This window comes from Arachis ipaensis, chromosome B09, assembly GCF_000816755.2.
Source record: "Arachis ipaensis cultivar K30076 chromosome B09, Araip1.1, whole genome shotgun sequence".
Taxonomy (NCBI): Eukaryota; Viridiplantae; Streptophyta; class Magnoliopsida; order Fabales; family Fabaceae; genus Arachis; species Arachis ipaensis.
Window position 1 is genome coordinate 52699473 of NC_029793.2, and position 14302 is coordinate 52713774.

The following is a 14302-nucleotide window of genomic DNA, read 5'->3' on the forward strand; positions in this document are numbered from 1 at the left end:
CAAGAGCAACTTTGTCACAAAACATTTAGCAACCCAAAGAGCTGTTGGACACCAAGGTCTAAGGAATGAATAACAAACCATGTGCCTGTGGTGTGTATGTGCTGAGGAGAGACTTGGATGATTAAGTCCTTAGGGGTGTTTCAACACCTATCACCTTGAACCAACTGGTTTGGGAGTGTTGGCTAAAAACCTATCCTAAAGAGTTGTCTCAACACAGAACACTTAGTTACAGAAAGTAATAAGCTCTAAAGAAGAAAAGAAAACAAAAACAGAGAAGTTAAGGATCAAGAATAAGAGTCTCATAGAAAGGCAATAGAGTGAGAGTTTAAGAGCGTATGAGAGCTTAGAAACCAGCATGAACATGAACCTAAGTTTCCATACATGAAACTCCATGAACCAAGGATTTGAATTCTCTGAATAAGAACTTGTATCTCTTGTATTTTCATGTTTTATCACTTGCTTGAGGACAAGCAAGATTTAATTTTGGTGTTGTGATGCCAAGGCATCTTGGCTAGTTTCACAAGCCATTTTTAGTTTGTTTTAGAATAGTTTCATGCATTTCTTAGGTAATAAGTAAGTATTTGGATGAGACATTCATGCATGCCTTGAGTTAATCAAACATTGTTATTCTGATGCATTTTCATAAGAATTTTGCTATGTTTACTTGTTGATTATGAATGATGTAATTTCTTGTGAGATTAGCAAAGCTTTCATGCATTTTGTTTGGTTAATGATAGGTGGAAAGGAAGCTAAGAAAAAGTAAGGCAAAGAAGCAACAAGAAGGCCATGAGAGGAGGCAAATGGAAGTAACGTTGGAGCCAAAGTTGGTGCTCCAACGTTGCTGGAAACGTCACTCCCCACAACATAAAGGGGTATACTTCCAACAAGAATAACTTGAGCTACAAAGCTCCAAATGAGGTGATTCCAAAAGCATTGGAAAGTAGGAATCAAGAGCTTTCCAAGCATATATATGACACTACATGGTGGACACTAAACTTGAGGGAGAAAACTGCCCCGAAAAGTGCATAAACGAACATGATACCAACCTGTAGTAAGGCCAGCTGACCTCTGCACCTTCGGTGAAGTATAACTCGAGCTTTGGAGCTCCAAATGATGCGCTTCTAACGGCGTCGGAAAGTAGACATTCAGGTCTTTCTAAAAATATATAATAGTATGGGGTGGACAATACGTTTGAGCTTCCGAATCTGGCAATGTTCCCAACGTTGGTGCAAATGTTGGAGGTCCAACGTTGCCTCCAACGTTGCACTCCGACGCCAGCGACCTTGCCCCTTTCAAAGGAGCATAACTTGAGTTGCAGATGTCCAATTGAGGTGATTCTAGTTGGGTTAGAAATCTGACATTTAGAGCTTTCCAACCATATATAATAGTCTATAGTGGGCATGAAATTTGCAACGTTGACAAGAGGACACAGTAACGTCCCCAGGGCTTTGATGTGCAACATTCAGTTTGGAACTTGAAAATTTGGCATACACGCGCACGCGTCAGTGACGCGCATGCGTGGATGTGCGAACGTTGGAGGTCCAACATTACCTCAAACACTGCCTCCAACGTCCGCGATAAAATTTCAGAAATGGGAGTTGGGAATTTTGAATCGACGCGTACGTGTCAGTGACGCGTACACGTGGATAGAAAAAAGGCAATGCACGCGTAAGCGTGGAGTACGCGTACGCATGGATGAGCATTTTTGGCCGTTTTGTGCGGACAGACAAAGCACGCATATGCATGAATAGCCGAACGTTGGCCCTCCAACGTTGAGTGACAGCAACAGAACTGATTTTCTCAATGTAGCGTTTGATTCAACGTTTGCCCTCAAACGTTACCACCAACGTTAAGGCCAATTTCAGTTATAAAATGGCACCCTGCAAGTTATGAATGTTTAGCCATGGTCAACATCAGCTAGAGTGATTCCTCATGACTTCAATCATGGCCAAGGCCCACATCCAAATACTTAATCCAATTGAAGATGAGAAGATGTTTATAAATGGAAGAATTGTTGAAGATTAAAGGAGCTCTCGGGAGGTCTTGAAGGGGGCTTTGGGGGTTCAGACACTGACTTCATTTTATCTGTACTTTTTCCTTTAGTTTGATGTACTTTCTTTTTCTGCAATTTTTCCTTTTGTTCTTTCTTACTTTTCTGCAATTTCTTTTCTTTGTAAATTGAATTGAGCTATGAACAACTAACCACATTTCATTGGGTTAGGAAGCTCTGTGTAATTCAATGGATCAATATTAGTTTTCATTCATCTTCCTCTTTCTTTTCTCTTGATTTTACTAGAAAGCTTTCGTTCTTCATCCAATTGGATAGTTATCTTGGGAAAGAAGCTATTCATAGTTGGATCTCCTCGGAACCTTGGAAGAGGAATGAGGAGATCATGCTAGAATTGCTTTCTCACATTGGATTAGATTGGGGTTTGAATGGATATAGTGACATGTAATCCTACCAACACTTTGATCTATGAATTTGTGTGGTATAATCAGTAACCAAACTTCATCTCTTCCCATGAGCACTTAAATCAAGGAATTGGACAATTTTTCATGCTTAGAGAGATTGGTGAGCCAAGGAATTGGGATCCAATCACTTAAGATTGCCAAGGAGATCAATGAATGCATTGATTGCAGAAGAGATGAAAATGAATTTGATCCGGAGAATTATACATCTCCTGACCCCAATGATTCCCCTCTCTGATCTTACCCATTCTATTTACTTTCTGCTCTTTAATTTCATGCTAATTCCCCCTGCCCCTTTAATTTCTTGCAATTTAAGCTTCTGCACTTTAATTCCCTGCAATTTAATTTTCTGTTCTTTTAATTTCTTGCAATTTAAATTTCCTGCCAATTTTACTTTCTACGATTCCAATTTCACTTCCGATTCTGCTCAACTAGTATAATTCTCCAATTAACATTGCTCGATCTACCAATCCTTGTGGGATTCGACCTCACTCTTTTGTGAGTTTTTACTTGATGACAATCCGGTGCACTTGCCGGAAGGAAATTTGTCGAGAGACAGTTTTCGCGTATCACAATTCAATAGAATGCCCTAAAAAAAACAAAATTCTTGGATTTCCTATATGTATGATGTGATGGATGCAAGTTTTCAAAAATTTCCTAGTTCTATTCCTAATTTTCAACATCGCAAAAATTAACATGAACATTTAGGACAAAATTGAACTAGGCACTATGATATTCACATCATCCAATCACAACTTCTATCTATCAAATATATACTAAGGAAAAGATGCAAAAATGCAACATGCAATAACTAGAAATAAACTATGCTTAAGCTAAGATATATATACTAGAAGAAAATTGCAACGCAACAATCAAAAGCACTCTAAATATCTACAAGAAACATAATAAAAAGAAACAAAAATAAAGTGCGAAGTGTTCGGAAAAGAAAGTTTATACCCCAAAATGATGAATCCTCCCCCACACTTAAGCGTACGGTCCTCCGTGCACAAACAAAATTCGGGGAGAATGTCTCTCAAGAGCTCCACTTTCATTTGGTGGATGCGGGGGCTCGGGTTGTGTGGAAATCGCCAAGTCCAATGTGTGCTCGGCATCTCCATCCTCAGTGTCCTCCTCCTCTCCCAGCTCCTTGCCTCATGTCTCATCCTCAAAAAGAATGAATAAAGTATAATTAAGAATCATAGTGCAGGTGGTACAAAAGGGTAAAGGAGTAAGAAAATAAGTATCTAATTGAGGAAGTTTGCCTAGTTGTGTGGTATGATGAAAAGATGAGCCATGTGTGTATTCCAAGTGTGCACGTGGTTAGAATGCACATAGCGGCTGATTAAAATGGTGTACAATTATTCGCTATGACAGAGAGAGCATGGGGAATTGGGAAAGCAAGAAGGCAAGAGATGTAAATAGCAAGAGAGAAAGAATTGTAAATAGCAGGAAAGCAAATAAACATGCAAGAAATGTAAATGGCAACTCTTGGCAAGGATTGGGGAATTTAGGATTCCTACCCTAGTTATGGACCACAAACATGGCAATTGTGTGGAATCAATCCAAACTAATCAATCCTCCTTGAGAATTAGTCAAAAGAGCATAATTGATCTCAATTCATAAGTCCTAGTCAACTCACTAATTACTTAGTGAAAGACTAGCGTCAATGGAAACCAAACTAATTAACTATTATCACACAATACGAAATAGACATCCACAACTCAATTCTACCCAAACACCCAATTTCTCAACCAAGAGTGTGAAAACTAAACATGCAAGAAATTAACATCAAAGCAATAAAAGTCAAAGCAATTAAATGCAAGGAAAGAAAACTTCAAATGCAAGAAAATGTTTTGGCAATTAATTGAGAGCTAAGGTTACCTATTCTAGCCATTGACCATAAACACATGATGATTATGAAGAGTTAATCCTACTTAGTCAACCTTACATCGAAGATAAGTCAAATAGGCAGAGTTAATTTCAATCCCTAAGTCCTATGTCAACACTAAGGGGGTCACTGATAAACCACTATTTTATGGTTTATCTTGTGCTCAATTGAGTGGTTTTTATTTACTCTTTACCCACTTATTCGTACTATTTGCATGGTTTTACATTTGCCTTTCTAATTATGTGCTTTGATTGAAAACATGCTTCTTTGGACTTATAATTTCTAATATTAATCCTCTCTTATCACCATTAGATGCCTTGATATGTGTGTTAAGTGATTTCAGAGATTACAGGGCAGGAATGGCTCAAAGGATGGAAAGGAAGCATGCAAAAGTGGAAGGAATACAAGAAGCTGGAGAAATTGCTAAGCTGTCCAGCCTAACCTCTTCACACTCAAACAGCTATAACCTTAGCTACAGAGATCCAAATGACACGGTTCCAGTTGCGTTAGAAAGCTAACATCCGGGGCTTCGATTTGATATATAATATGCTATAGTTGCCTTGAAGCTAGGTGACGCGACCGCGTGCTCCATGCGGCCGCGTCGCAGTGACAAAAAAAACAGCGTGGCAGATTTCGCAACCAGCAAATTCTGGGCTGTTTCTGACCCAGTTTGTGGCCCAGAAAACACAGATTAGAGGCTATAAAGTGAGGGAATACATCCATTCATAAACAGGCTTTCACAATTCACAATTTTAGGAGTAGATGTAGTTTTTAGAGAGAGAGGTTCTCTCCTCTCTCTTAGGATTAGGATTTAGGATTTCTCTTAGTTTTAGGAGCGATTCTCAATCACAGGTTTTTTATTTTTATTTATTTTCCCAATTTAATTTATGAACTTTTCCATGTTATGATTTGAATATTTTATTTAATATAATTTGAGGTATTTCAGAATTATGATTGCTCTCTTTAATTTATTAATGCTCTGTGTTCATCCAAGTTATTTTCATTCAAGTAGACTTTCTTCCCTTTTGGCTTTGGTTGAATCATTGGAAACACTTGAGTTATCAAACTCATTGTTGATTGAAAATTGGAATTCTTCAAGAATTAATTCGAGTTCCAATAACTCTAGCCTTTCCCAAGGAAAGACTAGGACCTGAGAAATAAAAATTAATTCATCCACTTAAATTACCTTCATAGTTAGAGGTCAACAAAGTGGGAGAAAAATCCAATTCTCATTACAATTGATAAGGATAACCAAGATAGGACTTCCTGTTTTCATACCTTGCCAAGAGTTTATTTTATAGTTATTTATTTATTTTATTCTTCTTATGCAACATACTGCTCCCTAATTTCTAAAACCCCTAATTTACAAACTCATAACCAATAATAAGAACATACCTCCCTGCAATTCCTTGAGAAGACGACCCGAGGTTTAAATACTCGGTTATCAAAATTAAAGGGGTTTGTTACTTGTGACAACCAAAACGTTTGTATGAAAGGACTTTTGAAGGTTTAGAAACTATACTTGCAACGAGGATTTATCCGCAAATTTTTAGACCACGCAAAAGTCCTAACGTCAAATGGCGCCGTTGCCGGGGAATTGCAAACGTGTGCCTTATTATTGCTTATTGTAAATATTTGCTTTTTATTTGTTTATTTGTTTTTAGTTTTGTTTTTATTTTTGTTTTTTTCATAAATTAAGAGGTTATTGGTTTTTATTTAATTATAAAAAATTTTTCGAAAATTTTTTTTCGGTGTTCATCTTGATCTTCAAGTTGTTATTCGTGTTCATCTTGACCTTCAAGTTGTTCTTAGTTGTTTTCTTCATTTTGATCTAAAAATTTTTAAATTTGTTGTCATTTTATTGTTTTTTTCTTTCCTTATTGAATTCAAAAAATTCAAAATTTAAAAATCAAATTTCAAAATTCAAATTTAAAAATTTTCAAATTTCAATTTTAAAATTTTTTTCAAATTTCAAATCTCAAAATTCAAAATTCAAATTTTAAAAAATTTTCAAATTTCAAATTTCAAAATTTAATTTTCAAATTCAAAATTTAAATAACCTTTTAATTTAAATTTGTTTTTATTTTCATTTTTAATTTTTATTTGCTACTATGAACTCTCACCCCTTTGGCTATGAGTCTGGTTACAATTATGTTGCAGGAAGAAGAAATTACAATGAGAACAGACATCAAGGTTGGAACAATCAAAGATGGGAGTAGCCACAACGATTTGATCGACCCTCATGGCAACAACCACCTCCAATGGACTATCAACAACCACCACCATATGCCTATAAACCTTCTCCTCAACACAGCTTTGAACCACCATACTCACAAGCTACCTACAACCATTCACCTCCATATGACCCTAACCTGTATCCACCATACCAACCACCCTATGAACCAAATGAACCCTCTTATCCACCCCAAACCTCCATGGAGAAAGCACTTGCCGATCTAAACTCTACTAAACAAGCTCTCATATTCACAATTTTAGGAGTAGATATAGTTTTTAGAGAGAGAGGTTCTCTCCTCTCTCTTAGGATTAGGATTTAGGATTTCTCTTAGTTTTAGGAGTGGCTCTCAATCCCATGTTCTTTATTTATTTTCCCAATTTAATTTATGAACTCTTCCATGTTACATATAATTTTCTTAATTAATGTTATTTGAGGTATTTCAGATTTAAGATTGCTTTGCTCTATTTAAGATTGCTTTCAATTTAATTTAGATATTTTTCTCCCTTTTAGCTTTGGTCAAGTGATTGGTAGTACTTGAGTTATCAAACTCAGCAAGTGATTAAAATTGGCAGATTCTGCTTGAGCTAGGATTGCTCTAACACTAGTCTCTCCACATGAGTTGACTAGGACTTGAGAATCAAGCTAATTAGTCCACTTAACCTTCCTTTGTTTAATAAAGGCTGACCAAGTGGGATTAAAACCTAATTCTCTTCACACCTGATAAGGATAACTAGGATAGGAATTCCAATTCTTATACCTTGCCAAGAGATTTTATTATTGTTATTTTATTTTACTTGTCATATAACATATTCCCTCCTTACTTCCTAAAACCCCTAATTTACAAACTCATAACCAATAATAAGAACATACCTCTCTGCGATTCCTTGAGAAGATGACCCGAGGTTTAAATACTCGGTTATCAATTTTAAAGGGGTTTGTTACTTGTGACAACCAAAACGTTTGTATGAAAGGACTTTTGAAGGTTTAGAAACTATACTTGCAACAAGGATTTATCCGCAAATTTCTAGACCACGCAAAAGTTCCTCTCTTCGCCCAAATCAGACCACCAAATACCTTCAACAATCAACCCTCAACTCTAGTGCAGCTCTCTTCGCCCAAATCAGACCACCAAATACCTTCAACAATCAACCCTCAAGCTCTAGTGCACTTCCTTGTCAACCACAGAATGATCTCTCCATCCCATCACCCCCATCCATGGAAGAGCACCCACATCCATCAATCCAAGAGCAACATGATCTCAATGATGCTATTGACATGGAACAAGAGAGAAGGGATCATCTTCGCGAATCCATACTTCATAAGGAGCTAGAGGAGGCCCTAAAGGTAAAGGTAGTAAAAACCCTTGAAGTCGAAGGAGTGGTTGAAGAATTAGTGAAGGAAGAATCAAGGGATCATCTCAAGGAAGCAGCGGATCGATTTCATGCAACTCTATATCAACTAAATCAAGAGATAAGTCAATTAGGTTCCCGACGCTCGGACACTCAAAGTGCTCCTATGGCTTCATGTGGGCAATCTAATGAAGAACGTAGCATGAAGGAGACATTAGAAACTCCAGTGGATAGTAAAGAGCATGATTTTGTACTGGAACAAGTGGAGGAAGCCGGAATTATTGAAGAAGAAGAAGTGGTTGAAGACTTAGGAGATGCTGAACCTCCATGGGAAAGTCCAGTCATAGAACCCCCTTCCAAGACGTTTGAAATTGATGCTGAGGAGGGTGTACAACCTCCAAGGCATATCACAGTTGAAGACTTGGAAGAGGTTGATCAAGAGGTGGAGATTCAAGAAGAAGAAGCACAACCTCCCATGCCCTTGGAAGAGGTTGAAATTGAATTGGAAGAAAGCTACCAAGAGGAAGAGGTTGAAATTGAAGAAGCTTGCAAAGAGGTGGTAATTATCAGAGAAGAGCACAAGGGAGTGGAGCTTGCAATTTCATTAAAAATACCTCCCCCTAAGTTGCCATCATCCTTCACAACATTCAAGTGGGTAAAATTCATATCTCTTAGCTTTCTAATTCCACTTGAATATGGGCTACTGGAGACGGATGGTCAACTTAGAACTCTTTGTGGCATTAAGAGTAAGAGGAAGATGGTTAGTGGTAAGAACTGTCCTGCAAGGTTCATTATGGTTGGAAGCTTTAAGTTTAAACGCAAAGGATGGTGTAGAGCTCAATTGAATGGGTCTAGGAAGTTGTTTGGACGCTTCAATGAGAATTCTAAAGCTGAATCACCCGGATGGAATCATGATAATCAACTTGAAGACGGGTGCAAAAGCAAGATTTGGGACCCCGGAATTCATTCTGGCCATCAACACTCTTGGGGCCTTGTAACTTGCTTTAACTTACTTGAAGGCTTTCTGCACCTAGTTTGGGACCCCGGAGGTTACTGGAATCACAAACATTGGTGGAGATTCCTGGATGAGTTCAAGCACAAGCCACCATAACAGGGAGCTCACCAAATGTCCAACTTAAGGACTTTAACTAAAAGTGCTAGGTGGGAGACAACCCACCATGGTATGATCGTTTCTTTTTCAATTTTATTTCATGTTGTTTATTTTTATTTTATTTTAATTTTCATTGAACCTGGAAGTTTTCATAGCATTCATATTAAGCATTGCATTCTGCATATTGCATTAAAAAAAAAAGCACGCACGCGACGCGGCAGCGTCGCTGACGCGTCCGCGTCACCAGTGCAATGGAAAGAAAAGAAAACGAACAGAAAGTCACGCGAGAGCGTGGCTGGAGGCGTGCCAATCGCACAAATCATCCCACGCGATCGCATCGATGATGCGACCGCGTCATATGGGAATAATGGCCTCCCACGCGACCGCGTGCCCCACGCAGCCGCGTGACCAAGATTTCGACGTCAAAGTGGTGCACACCCGAAAGTTGTGCGAGAGTGGTGCTAGAATTGGTGCTGAACGCATAATCCTTCCCACGCGGCCGCGTGACCCACGCGACCGCGTCATATTCCTTTAAAAGCCCACTCACGCGATCGCATGTCCCATGCGATCGCGTCACTTAAAATTTGGCACTAATATGATTTTGAACAGAGAGTTGTGCGAGCGCGAGGCTGCCCTCGCGCCAGTAGCATGAACTGTGTCACGCGATCGCGTGACCGATGTGACCGCGTCAATCCTTATAAGTGCAAGTCACGCGACCGCGTGCCCCACGCATCCGCGTCGATTGCGCCGCCCAGCTTATCCTAATTTGCCAAATATCTTATCTTTTCTCCCCCAATCCTAATTTTTCCTCCCTCCTTTCTTACTTACTTCTTCTTCCCTTCTTTCCCTTCTCATTTTTCTTATCTTTTATTTTATTTATTTGTATATTTCATTCATTGCATCTTAATTTTGTGCATATTTTTGTTTTCTTTTCTAAATTCATTATTTTTCCTTTGGTGTTAAAATTTTCTTATTTAACTGTTGCATCTTCTCTTGAATTATTTTGGGTGCTTAGTGACTTGTTTTCTTCTGGATAGGTAATATTATTTATATCAATGCCAATCTTTTATACCTATATTACTTTTACATTGACATGAATTTTTATTATCTCTCCTTACCCACACTTTCTTCCCTATTTTTGCAAATTTTTGCATTCCTGATTTGCCATGTACTTCTACTGTTTTCTCATTTGCATGTTGTAGCTACCATATAATTGAGACCCTTATTATCTGGCATTAATACCCATATTTTATTTATTTTCTATCTTTATTTTTGGGTTACTTTTTCTTTTCGCTCTTCTTTCAGGATGGCCACCACGAAGGGAGCGGAAAAACTTCTTAAGGGGAGACGAACAAATCCATCTGCACAATCCTTGAAGAAAAGCATCAGTTGGAACAACCCATCCACCTGCACATCTCAGCATGCACCGAGGACGGTGCAATCTTTAAGTGTGGGGAGGTCGATACCGATCTCCATGGGTTAGTATTTCCTTCTCAAACACCAATGTTTTATTTTCCTTGTTAGTTGTTGCATTGCATGTTTGATTGCATATTTGTTTGTTTGATTTTATGCATACTTTACCACTTGGTTGAAGTAATATTTTCTTTTTCAAGAAACCTTTAAGAGTATTTCACTAATTTGAATAAAATTTAATGTTACACTTGTTTGAAGAGATATTATACTGGAACATGGTTTAGAGCTCGAACACACAAAACCTGTGAGATTTTGAGCCTATTTGAATTGGTTGCATTTTTCAACCAATATTTTATTTTTGATGTGTGTTTTTCTCTCTAAAATTGTGATCTTTGTCTTGCTTAATTCTATATTTCCATAATTTGATGTATGCATACACTTACATGATTGAGGCCTTTGTTTCACTGAGCTTACATACCCATATGGCCTTACCTTTCATTATCCCTTGCAAACCAATTTTGAGCCTATTTTACCCCTCTGTTCTTTTTATTTAGCACATCATTAACTCTAAGCGAAAAACAATAATGTACTTAATTTGAATCCTTGGTTAGCTTAGACTAGTGAGAGTGCTTATGATTTAAGTGTGGAAAAATTGGGTTTGGAACCATTTGGTTTGAGAATTGAGTATGTTAGAATTTTCTGAAAATGTGAAAGAAATGTTTAGGACATGATTCATGCATTCAATAATTTAATCATATGCATTGAGAAAAACAAAAGAAAATAAAAATATAATATAAAAAAAAAGAAAAAAAAGAGAGAAAAAGAGCAATTAAGTAAAAGGGGACAAAATGCCCCAAAGTAAGTGGTAAAAGCAATGCATATATACTGTACTTGAAATTAGAATGCATGAATATGTAGAAAACATAGTTAATGGATAGTTAGATGTGGTATTATGATTACACGGATTGTCTAAAGTTAGGTGGGAAGTTTAAGTTAATTAAGGATTCAGATTTTAGTCCACTTGGCCGAATACAATCCTACCTTGACCCATTTCTCTTAGTTTTAGGAGCGACTCTCAATCACAGGTTCTTTATTTTTATTTATTTTCCCAATTTAATTTATGAACTTTTCTATGTTATGATTTGAATATTTTATTTAATATAATTTGAGGTATTTCAGACTTATGATTGCTCTCTTTAATTTATTAATGCTCTGTGTTTATCCAAGTTATTTTCATTCAAGTAGACTTTCTTCCCTTTTGGCTTTGGTTGAATCATTGGAAACACTTGAGTTATCAAACTCATTGTTGATTGAAAATTGGAATTCTTCAAGAATTAATTCGAGTTCCAATAACTCTAGCCTTTCCCAAGGAAAGACTAGGACCTGAGGAATAAAAATTAATTCATCCACTTAACTTACCTTCATAGTTAGAGGTCAACAAAGTGGGAGAAAAATCCAATTCTCATTACAATTGATGAGGATAAGCAGGATAGGACTTTCTGTTTTCATACCTTGCCAAGAGTTTATTTTATAGTTATTTATTTATTTTATTTTTCTTATGCAACATACTGCTCCCTAATTTCTAAAACCCCTAATTTACAAACTCATAACCAATAATAAGAACATACCTCCCTGCAATTTCTTGAGAAGACGACCCGAGGTTTAAATACTCAGTTATTAAAATTAAAGGGATTTATTACTTGTGACAACCAAAACGTTTGTATGAAAAGACTTTTGAAGGTTTAGAAACTATACTTGCAACGAGAATTTATTCGCAAATTTCTAGACCACGCCAAAGTCCTAACGTCAGTCACATAGTGTCAAGGGAGACCAAATCAACTAACTACTCTAATGTATCAACCAAGAATGGACATCAATGACTCAAGGATCACCAAAGTCATCAATTCCAAGCCAAGAGTGTAGAAAAACTAAGTGAAAACTAAGCCAAGCATTTTATCAAACACTTGGTGTGCATGAAAATAAAGCATGATAAAATGACAAGAAATAATAAATACTACAACTTCCAAACAAGGAAAGTAAAGATAGCAACTCAATAAAGCAATAAATGACATGAAAACATAAATTGCATTAATTGTAAATTAAAATAACAAAAGTGCTCATAAACATAAAAATAGTAAAATAAAGGAAATAACAAAAGAGATTAAGAAGATAAAGGTACAATAACAATAAATGACAAGGAAAAGTAAATGAAAATAAGAATTAAAAGTAGAAATTACAAGAAATTAAGCTAAAGAACCCTAATTCTAGAGAGAGGGGGGAGTTTCTCTCTCTAGAAACTAAGAGAAAACATCATAAAAATTAAACCTAATTGCCCCCCTTATTTCAACTTCAATTGGGGTTGAAATAGCTTCAGAAATGAGTTGGATTGTGTTTTAGGGGCCCAGAAATCACTGCCAGCAAGTTGCAATTAATGAGGTCACGTAACAGGACTTGTGCGTACGCACAGGTGTGTGCGTACGCAGGACTTGTGCGTACGCACAGGTGTGTGCGTACGCACACATGCTGAATCCCAACTTGTGCATACGCACAAATTCTGTGTGTAAGCACACTTAAACTTATGTCCACTATAGAAAATTATATATCAATTTGAAACCCCGGATATTAGCTTCCTAATGCCACTAGAACCGCCTCATTTGGACCTCTGTAGCTGAAGTTATGACAGATTTAGTATAGAGAGGTCATGACTGGCAGCTTTCCAAATCCTTCATTGCTTGAATTCTCCCATTTTGCATGGTTTCCTTCCACTTCTTCAATCCATACTTGTCTTGTAAGCCTGAAAATACTCAACAAATACATCAAGGCATCAAATGGAATTAAAGTGAATAAAATTTAGTAATTATAAAGTTTAAAAAGCATGTTTTCACTTTTAAGCACAATTTAGGGAGAAATTATGAAACTATGCTATTTCAACGGATAAGTGCAAGAAAAGTTGATGAAATTCACCCAAATAGAGCAAATAAATATCATGAAATGTGGATTCATCACATTTCCACACTTAAACAATAGCATGTCCTCATGCTATACTCAAGAAGGAAACAAGGGGTATTACATTTATTCAAAGTAAGTAAACTACCTATATGCATGCAATCTATTCACATGAATGCAACTACTTAGTCAAAATAAATCAATTTTCAAGAAAGCATATATGAACATAAGAGCTAAAGCAATCTCAACCAAGTCAAATCCATAATTGATTAGAGTTATTGAAAAGCATTAACAACTTGCAAGATAAACAATAATAATAAGTGGAAACATGTAATCGAGCATTTGAACCCTCATCGGATGTGTATCCGCTCTAATCACTCAAGTATATAGGGTCAATTCACTCATTTCTCTTTTAATCATGCTTTCTAAGATTTATCTTTCATCTAACAATCAACACTTATTCAATGTATACATACAAATATCATGAGGGCTTTTCCATGGTTGTAATGGGGTTAGGGTAAAGGTGAGGTTATATATATGGTCAAGTGAGCTTTAAATTTGAATCTTTGACTAACTTAAGCTCTCACCTAACCTACATAACAACTTATACAACTCAAAGCAAACCTAACTACCCATTTCTCACTTTTCTTACATACTCATGCACTTTTTTTTTTAATCACAACTCATATGCATTGTTATTGTTACTTTACTTTGGGGCACTTTGTCCCCTTTCTTTTTTTTTTCAATACATACTATATACAAAGGTGTCAATGCATATGGTTTAAGTGTTTGATGCATGAGTATGTACCCACTTCCCAAGATTTTTCACAAAGTACAAAAATCCACTTTTACCTCAACCAAAGTTTCCAAACTTTCCCACACTTAGATGA